Source organism: Hevea brasiliensis, chromosome 7 (genome assembly GCF_030052815.1).
Source record: "Hevea brasiliensis isolate MT/VB/25A 57/8 chromosome 7, ASM3005281v1, whole genome shotgun sequence".
Lineage (NCBI taxonomy): Eukaryota > Viridiplantae > Streptophyta > Magnoliopsida > Malpighiales > Euphorbiaceae > Hevea > Hevea brasiliensis.
The window spans coordinates 102,305,167-102,317,853 of record NC_079499.1 but is presented as its reverse complement, the minus strand read 5'-3'; the positions used below and the strand labels follow the sequence as shown (position 1 = coordinate 102,317,853).

At 33.8% G+C, this 12,687-nt stretch overlaps 1 long non-coding RNA gene across 1 annotated transcript; it reads left to right on the top strand.

The window, feature by feature from the left end:
* Positions 1–11,268: 11,268 nt before the first annotated feature.
* Positions 11,269–12,228, top strand: LOC131181716 (uncharacterized). The gene is made up of 2 exons (XR_009150194.1): positions 11,269–11,324; positions 11,946–12,228. It is a non-coding gene; the product is annotated as an uncharacterized LOC131181716 (long non-coding RNA).
* The last annotated feature ends 459 nt before the right edge of the window (positions 12,229–12,687 follow it).

Here is a 12,687-nt window from a genome sequence, read left to right as displayed (position 1 = left end):
GCTTATAACAACAGCTACCAATCAAGCATTGGGATGCCTCCATATGAAGCATTGTATGGCAGGAAGTGCAGAACTCCCTTATGTTGGGATGAAGTAGGTGAAAGGAAGATGATTGGGCCAGAAATTGTTCAGCAGACAGAGGAAAAGATTAGATTAATCAGAGATAGACTCAAAGCTGCATCAGATCGTCAGAAGTCCTATGTTGATCTGAAAAGAAGAGATATTGAATATGCAGTGGGTGATAAGGTATTCCTCAAAGTTTCTCCTTGGAAGAGAATTATGAGATTTGGCAGAAAGGGGAAACTGAGTCCTCGTTTCATCGGACCATATGAGGTTCTGGAGAGAGTGGGTCCTTTGGCATATCGGTTGGCATTACCTCCAGAGCTAGCAAGGATACACAGTGTCTTCCATGTGTCCATGTTAAGGAGGTACAGATCTGACCCATCTCATGTACTATCAGTTGAAGAGATTAAGGTAAATCCAGACCTCTCATATGAGGAAGAACCCATAAAAATTCTGGCTTATGAGGTGAAGCAGCTGAGGAACAAACAGATACACCTGGTTAAAGTGCTGTGGAACCATCATTCAGGCCAGGAAGCTACTTGGGAACGTGAAGAGGATATGAGGAGACAGCACCCACAACTGTTCAGAGACTAATACCAGGTAAAATTTCGAGACGAAATTTATTTTAAGGGGGGGAGAATTGTAACACCCCTAAGTTCAGTAGTGCGTTCTACTGTTCCGGTGACCAGTGTTGTCCAAACAGCTAAGATGCCTAGAACTACACTTCGTTATGAGTGAGGAGACATAAAATAATGAAATACAAGAAAAAAAAAATACAAGAAAAATAAAGGAAAAATAATAGCAAAGAAATGTAACCAAGTTAAGCGAGCCGAGAACCCTAGCGATGGGTGACAGATAGGAAAGTCACTGGCGTGGACCGTTGATCCCTGGATCATGGAACCCTAAAAAATATTTTTAGGACTTAAAAAGACCCCTATTGAAGTATAAATATCATTAGAAATATAAAAAAAAAATTTAAATTATTAGTACAAGGAAAAGTGAGAAATCGAAAAACAGACAAAACCCGGTGTTACCGAAAAATCGGGAATGCAACCCGAACAGGGGCATTGTGGTCATTTGACATCCCGAATTGTCTTTTGACCTAAATGTCCATTAAAAATAAATAATATTACACTTGGAAAATATAATGAAAAATTAAATTGATGGTACCTAAAGTAAATAGCAAAAATTATGGGTTAATGTGGAATAAATGAAAGTTAAACTTACAATATGATTAATTTGAGTAAGTGGACCACTAAGAATTATAATATGGATTAAATATATTGATTAAGTGGGCAGATTACTTCCACTAAAATTTCATTTCCTCATTTATTCATCCATTTCCGTAAGGAAGAACTCCTAAAGCCCTTCCATGGCCACCCTATTTGCATGGCTTCATTTCACCCATTTTCAAGCTAGATTTTGATTACTTGTCTTCATTAAGTTTTATCTCCACATCATAAGGAAGAGTTTGATACCAAAATCAAGAAGTTTAGTGAAGGTTTAGCAAGTCCCAACCATAGGTAAGTTTGTATTTTTGAATATTTCTTTGATAAAGTTTGTATACATGTTGTGGGTGTTTGATTTGTGAAGAAAATTTTCAAGTTTGAGGAGTTATTGATATATCCAGTTTGGACAGCCATGGGGTTGTATGTTAATGAAATATTCATACATATATTTGATGAGAATTTATGTTGAGTAGGGTGATTTAATGTCCTAGTAAGTTATTTCCATGTATATGTGGTGATTGTGCATTTGAAATTGAAGTGGAGGAAGTTATGTGAAACTTTGGCAAGGTGGAGCAATTCGACAGCCTTGGGACTCTTTGATGAATGTTGAATTCATGGAGATATTGGATAAATTATGATATTGAGGATTGATGAATATGTATGTAAATTGGTTGTGTAAAGTGTATGTAAGAATTAGAAATGTTCATGTATATGTATTGTTTTATTTGGACTTTGTGAATTAGAGTTTCATTTGGTGCATTGAGGATTTTTTTATTCTGCCCAAAATGATTTTAATGTGAAGTGGTAAATGGTTTTAGTAATGTACCAAAACAGAATGGGGTTGAGAGGTGGATTTGTAGCAAGGCAAATGTGTAATTGATACATGTTTATGCAATGTATTTAAGGGCAGTATGCATTTTAGCCTATAACTCTAAATATGTAACTCCAATTGGTATGAGACCAATTGGAGGTGAAATGAGGCACAAAATGTGCCAACTTTCATTGAGAAAGCATACCAAAATTCTGCTTGCAAGGTAGCATGAAAAATGACCAATTCGGATTAAGTACAATTGAGACCTGAAAATTGACCAATTGGGCAGCAGTTAGTGTTTAGGCTATAACTCAGTCAAAACAGGTCCAATTGACCTGAAATTTTAACCATGAATAGTTAAGACCCATACCTACAAGTATCATGAAGACACCAAAGCCCAGAAATGACCATAAGCAAGTCAAACAGCTTGCACAAGTTCGGGTCCAAAAACTGGCCGAACCAAAGTTGACCAAATTGACCTAAAATGACCTAATTTGATGCCATTTGACCAGCAATAGTAAAATGACCATAACCTGGTCTACATAACTCAGAATGACCTAAAATTTTGCCTCGCATTCCATAAGACATAGATCTACAAGTTTTTAGTTTTGACCGAAACCCGAAAATCGAGGAAACTAGGTCTTCCGGCTAGGTCAAACTAGTATACCAGAATCCAGCAAGTTGCAATAAAATGCACTAAACAAGGAAATGAAATTGATAACATGTACCAACCCTAAAATACGATCGAATGTGACATATTAGTAACGTTAAAACCTAATTTACCTAGAACGCATCGAGGGTCGATATATTAGGTGATTAAGCAAATAATAGCTTTCAGTGAATTATTTGTCAAACATTATCGATAGAGACAGTTTAATTTAGTACTGAAACACTTCAAATTGTGTTTCTCAGTTACCAAAGACTCAGGAAAAGGGAAGGAAACACTGAGTCCAGACCAAGAGACAGTTATCAGAGGTTTGTGCACAACAGTTATTTCTTTTGAATTATTTTCAATTGAAATAAATTATGACTATTTGTATATTATTGTTTTAAATTGTGAAACTGTGAAAAATTGATTGAATGATATTGATGGATACTTATTGATTGAAAAGCATTGGAAATGGTTTGAAACCACAGCTATCATGTATATTGATTGTATTCCTCGCTAGCTTGTCTAGTGGGACGAATTGAATTCCCTCTCTGGCTGAAGTGTTGAGGTGTGTGCCTGTTGAGGACGAATTGGATGAGTACTCATATTTTTGCTAGCTAGCTATGTTATTCTTCATTAGTCATTGACTTTTGGGACGAATGAATACCTCATTAGCCATCGGCTTTTGGGACGAATTGAACTTTGGAACATGATTAAGCTGTGTGTGATTTATTGATATGTATTGTGAGATTGTGAAATGAATTTAAACTCTTATTGACATACACTGTCTTTTGAATTTAACCATGATCTGACTTATTGAAATTTATTGTGATATTGTGTTAAATTCCTTCTGACATTCATTGTCTTGAATTTAACTATGATTTTAAGTATCCACTATTTATATAATTTATGAATTGTGATTTAAAGTTGTATTTGGTTAATGTTGTGCACCACTGAGACATCGTCTCAGCGATAGCTTTTATTCTTTGTCGCAGTAGACAGAATGACAGGCGGCAGACTAGGCTGCTAGTACCTCCAGCGAGAGATTATCGGGTATAATGAGTATACCAACATTTTGTATTTTGTACTGTAATGTATGACCACTGTATGTACATATTGTTTTTGATTTTGAGCAGTTGTAAATTAAAATTGTACATTGAAGTTGTAAAATAATTATGAGTTATTTTGGCTTGTAAAAATTGTATTATATTTCTCTTATCTCAGTCTTTGAAAAATGTTGTGTTGAGATTATGTTGGAGTTGAGATTTGAAAATACATTGAAGTACTTTTTACAGGTTTTATGAAGAACTGTTTTATCCAAAATACAGAGGGCACTCTGCCAAAATTTTTACAGAAATTCCAAATAATTCAAATGTGTTAGTTCTATCACTTCAATTCAAAAAGGTTTTTAATACCTGTAAATAGTGCTCACCATTGTAAAAGAAGTAAGAAAAGTTTTTAAAATCCCTTGTAGTGTATTTAATGGGTTATCAGTAGACGGAGTTGGTAATTCATTAGATATACTACGGAATCATGTTATGCCTTACAGAGGGGTAGGGTGTGACAAGATTGGCATGCCAATAGGAGATTGTTTGAGCAGTATTGCATAAGGTTTTATGCCTGTATTTATGGCTTTATGCCTACAGTCATGGCTTATATGCCCGATTATTTGTTACCATGGCTTTTTAGCCATATTGATTGCATACGTGGTTGACGTTTTGTATTTTACATCCCATGGTATGATGGCCCAAGACACCACGGTGTCCAGTGACAAGGACCCGCTTATCCAGTTTAATCAGCCTGTCATAGGTTACTTGGGCAGTAACATAAATTAAGAATATTAGAAATTAAAATACTAGAAATTAAATAAATAAGATAGAAAGACCTGAAATAAATTAGATTAGCTCTAAGAATTTATTTATTAGAAGGACCTGAAATGAACTAGATTAGTTATAAAAAGATTAGCAAAAGAATTATAACTTAAATAAACATTACAGATGTGTCTTACATAATAATATAAGTATAAATTTAATATTTTTAGATTATTTTATATTGTACATTATTACGGTAAATTTATGAACTAAGCACCTCCACAGAGGACTAAATTAGGATAAAAGATATTTAATTTTAGAAACCTCATATGAAGTATAATTAAATCTTAATTATCCTAATTATGTTTTATTTTTAACCTTATTTGTATATTATTTATTTGTTATATTATTGCACCACTAAGCAGCAATGCTTAGCGCGATGGATTTGTTTCCTCGCATAGGTACTGAAGATAAAGCCTAGTGGACATTAGACTGGGATTTTAGAGTCAAGATCTACAAAGTGTTCAAGATTGTTACCTCCTCAGCAATGCATGTAGATGGGGCCCATATAGAGCATAATAATGTATTCTGTACATTTTAAATATTTCTTATGATGTAATGTAAATTATAAAAATGTAATTAATATTTATGTGATGTAAATTAATAAATTGGCTAGTTCATATGTAATTAATCTGTATATCATGTAAACTATGAATTTATGTAATTAGTTGGTAAATCATGTATATTAATGAAATTTGATAATTTTCATATTTGAATTGAGCATGAATGGATTTGAATGCAGAATTGAAATGCATATATGATACTTGAAATGATGAGATGATTAAGGTGAAGATGAATTGAAATTAATGTTTATATTTTCAAACAGGTAAATAGTGAAATAAGTCAAATGTTAATAAAATAGGGAAAACTCCGTCAGTTTCTCTTTAGAAAAATAATTGATCATGAAATATAATGAGTTGAATATTATTAAAGGGATAAAGCAAGATAAGACAGGGTGCTCAGACACCGAGTGTGACATGTCTTGCTCGACTACATTGTAGATGAGTAAGGCGTGTCACATTTATTGGTATCGGAGCACGGTTTAGGCATTTCTAGGCATCGATAGATAGAATAAGATTGTGTGCATAACATGCATTGTATTCATAAGAGTCGAGGTGATACTAATGCAGATCTATTTTCTTTGGTTATTTTAGGTTAAGGTATGGACCCTGAGTCGCAGAAGGCAGTAGAAGAAGAAGTAGAAAATCATCCCCCGGCTGAGAGTGATGTTGGAGACAGGAGAGGTCTTGCTGTGCCAGTGTTAGAGGGACTTGCATAACCCCAACAAGTTTTATAGGAACAGATGACTGAGTACTTTAAATAGATTACTGAGGTAATTCCGCAACCCCAACCATAGCAGAAGTCACCTTTGGGAAAAATTAGGAAGTATGGGGCTGTAGATTTTAAAGGCAGAAAAGAAGATGATTCTACAGCTGCGGAGTATTGGTTAGAAAGGATTGAAAGAGTCCTGTAGCAATTGCATTGCACCTCGGAACAGAGTTTGGAGTGTGCAGTTTCACTACTACAAGAAGCTGCCTATCGGTGGTGGGATGCTATAATCAAAGTAGTGCCACTAGCCAAGGTGACTTAGGATTTCTTTCTGATAGAGGTCAGAAAGAAATATATTAGTTGTGTCCGTGAAAAGGAACAGAATAGGAGTGATGGTCAATAGAAAAGAGATTTTTGCCAGTCTAGTAACAAGAGGTCTAGAGAACCATTAAGACAGATACCTTATCAAAGTAGAAGACAGAGGCATAGGCCTATGCCCAGAAGAGACCAATCAAAGGCACCAGTAGTTAGTATATCGGGGTTAGCAATGAGAAGTTTTACCCCAAAAAAATGTAGCCATTGTAAAAAGTGGCATAAAGGTGAATGTAGGGGGTTGACCGGAGCTTGTTATAAATGTGGAGCCAAGGACCATTATCTAAAAAAATGTCCTAAGAGGAATTTTCCACAAACACAAACCGAGAAACTACCTTCCACTACACAGAGTGATAGCAGATTAGAGGGATTTGAGGCAATACAAGAAATTGGAGAGGCAAGGAAGTAACAGTTCCTTGACTACTTACATCAGGTAAATTTCGAGGATGAAATTTTATTTAGAGGAGAAGAATTGTAACGCCCTCACTTTAGATAGTCCGTATATTCAAATGTTCCGATGACCAATGCCTATCCGAATAGCCAGAATGTTTGGAACTATATTTAAATTAGAGTGAGGAGTCATAAATAACCTAAATAATGATAAGAAAACTTAAGAAAAAATTTAGAAAATGAAATACAAAAAAGTTAAATGAGCCGGAGCTACGGCGATGGGTAACCCTAACGAGAAGCGATTGACAGTTGGCAACCCTAGACCATGGGAAACCCTGTGAAATAATTATTTAGGACTTAATTAAAGGAATTTCTATGAATTTATAAGTCAAGAAAATGAAAAAAATAAGCACAAAGTAAGGGAAGATAATGAGTTATCGGGTATTATGGAAGAGATAGACATAAACCCGGTAAGAGCAAAATTTGATCAATAAAATTTGAGGGTCTAATATTGACAAAAAATGAGAGTTATTAATTTAATGAAACTAGATTAATTTAATTAATTGAGATTATGAAAATTAAATATAATTATTAAAAAGTCAAAATTTAATGATTATAAACTTCAAAATAATTACAAAATTACCATTACACTTATTTACAAATTTGCCATTGAATATTTAATTAATATATAATCAATTATTGAGGCAAAATTTCATCTTCTTCATCTTCCCATTCCCGTCCGCTTACTTTCTCTCTCATCTTTCTCAAATTCTCCATTAACACACAAAAACCAAGCTTTGAAACTTTCATTTTCACCCATAATTCCTTTAGAAAACCTAAACCAAACCCTAAACTAAAGCCTAATTAATAGAGAGTACTCAAGAAAACTAAAAGAAATTAAGAGTTTGGGGCAAGAGAAATTTCAACCAAGGTAGCTCCATGAGGGTAGTGAAGATTTGGTTGAATTGAAGGTTGATTTAGGCTAAAGAGAGCTTGAAAACAAGGTTAGTGCTATCAAATCCCTTGGATTTTGATGTTGTACCAAATTGATTTAGGGTTTGCTAAATTTGAGAATTTTAATTGTTGTGTTCTAACTGATATAATTATACCTAAATTAAGTTAATTTGGCACCTAATTGTTGATATAAATTGATGAGATGACCAAACTATTGAATGGGCGTGATATTGTGTGTTGAGACAGATTCTGGTCCCTTAAGTCTAGTAAGTTTGAATGACTATAAGTAGAGTTACATAACTCCAATTAGTGTGAGGCTAATTGGAGATTAAAGCTTAGACATAATGCTAGAAATTTCATGAAGAAAGTTTACCCAAAAACTGACCATAGCTTGCCCTAAAATTTGCTTAAATTCGGGTGCCCAAAATTTGGACTAGAAAACTGACCATATAAATAGTGTTTGTTCAAATGGCCATAACTTTGTGTAGAGAGGTCCAAATGACCTGATGCTTAAACCCATGAAAAGCTTAGACAATGTAAACAACTTTCATGAAGAACAGAAACCCAATTTTTGACCATAACATATTCAAATTGCTAGCCAAAACTAAGACACCAAAATTGCTAGAAGCCAAAATTGCCTAGAATTTTGGACATGACCAATCCAACCAGTTATAGTAATTTGACCATAACTTGAGCTACAAAACTCTAAATGGAGTTATTGAAAAAGAGAATTAAAGTAGAGACATTAAGGAACAACTTTAATGAAGAAGGTTTAGCCAAATCATCACTATAGATAGGTCCAATGGAACAGTAAACATAGGTAACAAAAACTGAAAATTTTGAAATATTTCTAGTAAGCCTTGATTTGTGGTTGGCAACCGATGCCAACAAGTTTATAACCCAAAATGTGGTACTACCATGAACTTAGGATTTATATTCCTATTATTTATAAAAAAAGTCAACATTTTGAGTGAATAGTAATGTGAATAATAACCCCAATATAATAAATTAAAGAAGCCATTATAATTGTTAATATAAAATGTGATTTACATAAATGGATTATTAAATGTATAAATGAGGTAAAACTATTGTTAGGACTTATGTCTCTTTTGCAAATAGGAAATAATACCTTGCAAAATTAGTGGCACATGAGAGACAAGAAGAATGTTTGAGTACAATGATACATGAGAACCATTGTTGTGAATTGTGATCAATATGGATGATATAATGAACGTATAAATTATGACGAATACATAAACTATGTAGAATTGTAATTTAGAAATTTATGCTTCTACTATGAACAGAATTAAAATGACAAAAATTATAATTGGTGTAACACCCCTATTTGTATAGCCTGGTATATTTCACTGTTCCGATAATCGATGTCGATCTGGACAATTAAGGGGATTAGAACCATACTTAAGACAATTAGAGAAGCCATAAACATAAATAATTAGTAATGTTCAATTAGTTAAGTATAAATAAGAAAAACAGAACATAAGAAGTTAAACGAGCCGAGAGTCACAGCGATGGGTGACCTCCTCGGGAACGACTACGAAGTCATTTTAAACTCAAATTTCGAACCGTAAAAAGTGATGCTGCGGTCCTTAGGACCCTTATAAACACAGTGGGAAAAAGAAAATCACGAAAAAGAACTGTTAAGCCAGTCAAATAATTAGGTCAGGGAGCCGGAAGAAATATGGAATTATTTGCAAACCGGGATGAACCGGCGAGGGGCAATTTGGTCAATTAACCCCAAGAGCTGACTCCTGACCTAACTGTCAAATAAAATCAGAGAAAAGAAAACTTCAGGATCGAGAATTAAATTAAAGAACTAATAGAAAAAAATAAATAGAAAAAAAAAAGAAAAGAAGAAGATGAAAAAAGTCAAAGGTGATGACATCATGAATGATGTCATAAAGAAATTAATTAAGTTACTTATTAATTTGGAATTTTTGGTCTTCTTTAAGCCAACATTAGATAAAAGAAAATAAAGAAAAAAAAATTCATTTTAGTCTTTTCCCTTCCCAACTTGCCGCCCCACTTCCTTCCCTAAATCCGCCATGGAAGCCCTTTCCTTAAGCTTACACTAAGCTTAATTTCTCCTTACCCAACCTTAATAACCCTCATAAAAACTTCATTAGAGCTTGATATTGTAACTTGGGAAGAAGACTACAAGAAGAAAGAAGGGCTAAGAGAGAGATTTGAAGCTTTAAGTTGAGGTTAGTATGTTAAACTCCTTATTCTTCCATTTAAATGCATGTGTGATGATTAAAATGAGCTTAGAAATTATGAAATGAAATAAAATCATGGGAGAAGGACTAAACTGAAATTTTGGCCTGGTTGATGGGAGTATGATTGGTATGGTTTGATGTGTTTAAAGGGAATTAAAGATGTTAATAAACTTACATTAGTATGGTGTTAAGATGGAAATGCACCAATTGTGATTTAATGAGTGAGTTAGGGTTTGAATATTAGGGTTTGTGAACCAAATTTTAGAGAAATGCATAAATGATATCTTTGACCAATTGTGGACTGAAAAATGGTCAATAATGACCAAAGGAAATGTATGGGAATTGTTAGAATGGAAGACAAATTCGTAGGTAGCATGACCAAACCAACTTTGAAGGACCAAAATGGAAATTTTACAAGTCCAATTGATATGCCACCAATTGGGGATGAAAATAGACATAAAAGGCCACAATTTTCATTAAAGAACCATACCCAAAAACTGACCAAAACTTAGTGAAACAATTGACCAAAGTGAAATGAGAGCAGGCTGCTACTGCACCAAACTGACCAAATGAACAGTAATTCATTTGGTCATAACTCGAGCTAGGAACTTCAAATTGACCTGAAATTTTACCAGTAATTAGATAAGACATAGATCTAAAACTGTCATGAAGAACACCACCCCAAATTATGCCATTAACCTAGTCAAATTATTGAGCAAAGTTGAGTTATTGAACCTGCAACTCTGCAGAATTGCCATTGAGCAGTAAAGTTCCAATGGCTATAACTCTCTCTAGAAAACTCCGATTTAGGCGATTCTTAAACCAATGGAAACCTAGGACATAGTAGAACATTTTGTATGAAGAAAATTAGACCAAATTATAGACTTAACTCAATCAAATTATTAAATGAAGTTGGACCAAAAATCTGTCAGAACCAAAATTGCAGCATAAACAGTGCACGTGAACAGTGATTGTATTTTGGCTATAACTTGAGCTACAAAACTCCGATTGGGGTGATCCAAAAATGAGAATACACTTAAGACAATAAGGAACATTTTCTATGAAGGAAGTTTTGCCAAATTCCAACAGTAGATTGACCAATGGAACAGTGCAACTTCGGAGCACCAAAATCGAAAATTGGCAATTTTGCCAAAATGACCTAAGCTTTGAGAAAATGGCCAAAACCAACAAGTTTAGTGACCAAAATGTGGTATGTGGGTAAAGTTGGAATTCCCATACCTATTAAGCTTTAGAAAGTCAACTATTTGACTTGAATAGTGCAGTGAATAGTAACCCGAAACACAAAATTTAAAGAACATTGAATTTAGCACGTTAGAGCTAGGTAATTGTGAAACTAAATTTATTTTGGATTTATGTTCAGTTCTAGTACTAAAACATTGTAAAATTGTGTGTTTCAGTTGAAAAGAATATCGGGAAGGAACCCGAGGAACCGAGTCGAGGCTAAGGGACGACTCGTTTGAGGTTTGTGCACAATAAACCTTATTTAAGCATTTTACCCTTTAAAAATTGATTTAGTACGCATTATGAATTTATGAACTTTTGTGTTGCCACCTTGTGATCAAATTGTAACTTTGGAAATTGATTTGATTTTTGTATGCAATATTTGAATGAAATGTTTGAAACGGATTTTTGATTCACACTTAGCATGACAGTTACTTATTATTCCTCCTCCATTTATGGGGTTGAGATTGTTTATTTTCCTCCCTCTCTGGCTTGCCAGTTGAGGTTGTAGATCGGATGAGTACTCATTAGCTAGCTAGCCACCTCCCTCATTGGTTTCGATTAATGGGGTTGAGATTGCTTTGTCGTGGTGTACAACGCGGCATTGATCGGAAATTTTGTGTCATGGCTTAAGTTGTGTATGACTTGGCAACACTGTGTTTATGAAATTGTTTGACTAAACTATGTTTAATAGATTATTTGACAAAATGGTGTTATTATGAACTTGGCTATTTGTGAAATGTGATTGAGAAATATTTAAAGTATGTTTGGCAACGAATGATTTATTTATGACATTTTAAATTTTTATTGTGCACCACTGAGTATTTTTATACTCAGCGATGGCTTATTTTGCTGTCGCAGATAAGAGCAAGGAAAAAGCAGCAGAGTGAGCTGCTACTGAGTTGAAGATCACATCAAGCTTTTGTACGGGTATTATTTTATACCCTTGTAGATAATTTTGATGTAAATATGGAAATGTTGTATGTATCAATGTGGTTGAGCAGTTGTAAATAAATTGTAATAATATTTTTAGATTTTCTTCTGTAAATTTAATATTTGTATTTATGAATTTCTCATTTTATGCTTGTGAATGGAGATATTAAATATTTTGAGATGAGAAATCTTGTTTTGTATTGTGAAATTATTTTGAAGTGTGTTGAACTGAGTTGATTGAGTTATTGAAGGTTGGGAGTTGTGAAATATTTTTGGAAGTGTTTTTTTTAGGTATTTGAAGAACTGTTTTCTCCAGTTTTCAAACGGAACTCTGTCAAAATTTTTATAAAATTTGCGGCAAAATTTAAAATGGACAAAATTTTTACTAGTATTTAAGCTTGAATAAATGATTTTTAATTCTCACTAAAATGCTCACCACTTCCAAAATGTAAGAAAATCGTTTTAAAATCCCTTGTAGGGTACTTAATGAGTTATCGGTAGGTAAAGTTCGGTAGTTCATTAAGTATTCTACGGGATCATGTTATGCCTTACGGAGGGGTAAGGTGTGACAATTGGAACTTATAATGAAATAATAAAACACACTAATACTTAATGGTACTAGTGTGCCCATGTATTGCCTAGACACGTGTGTCAGATTGGATAGATTGGC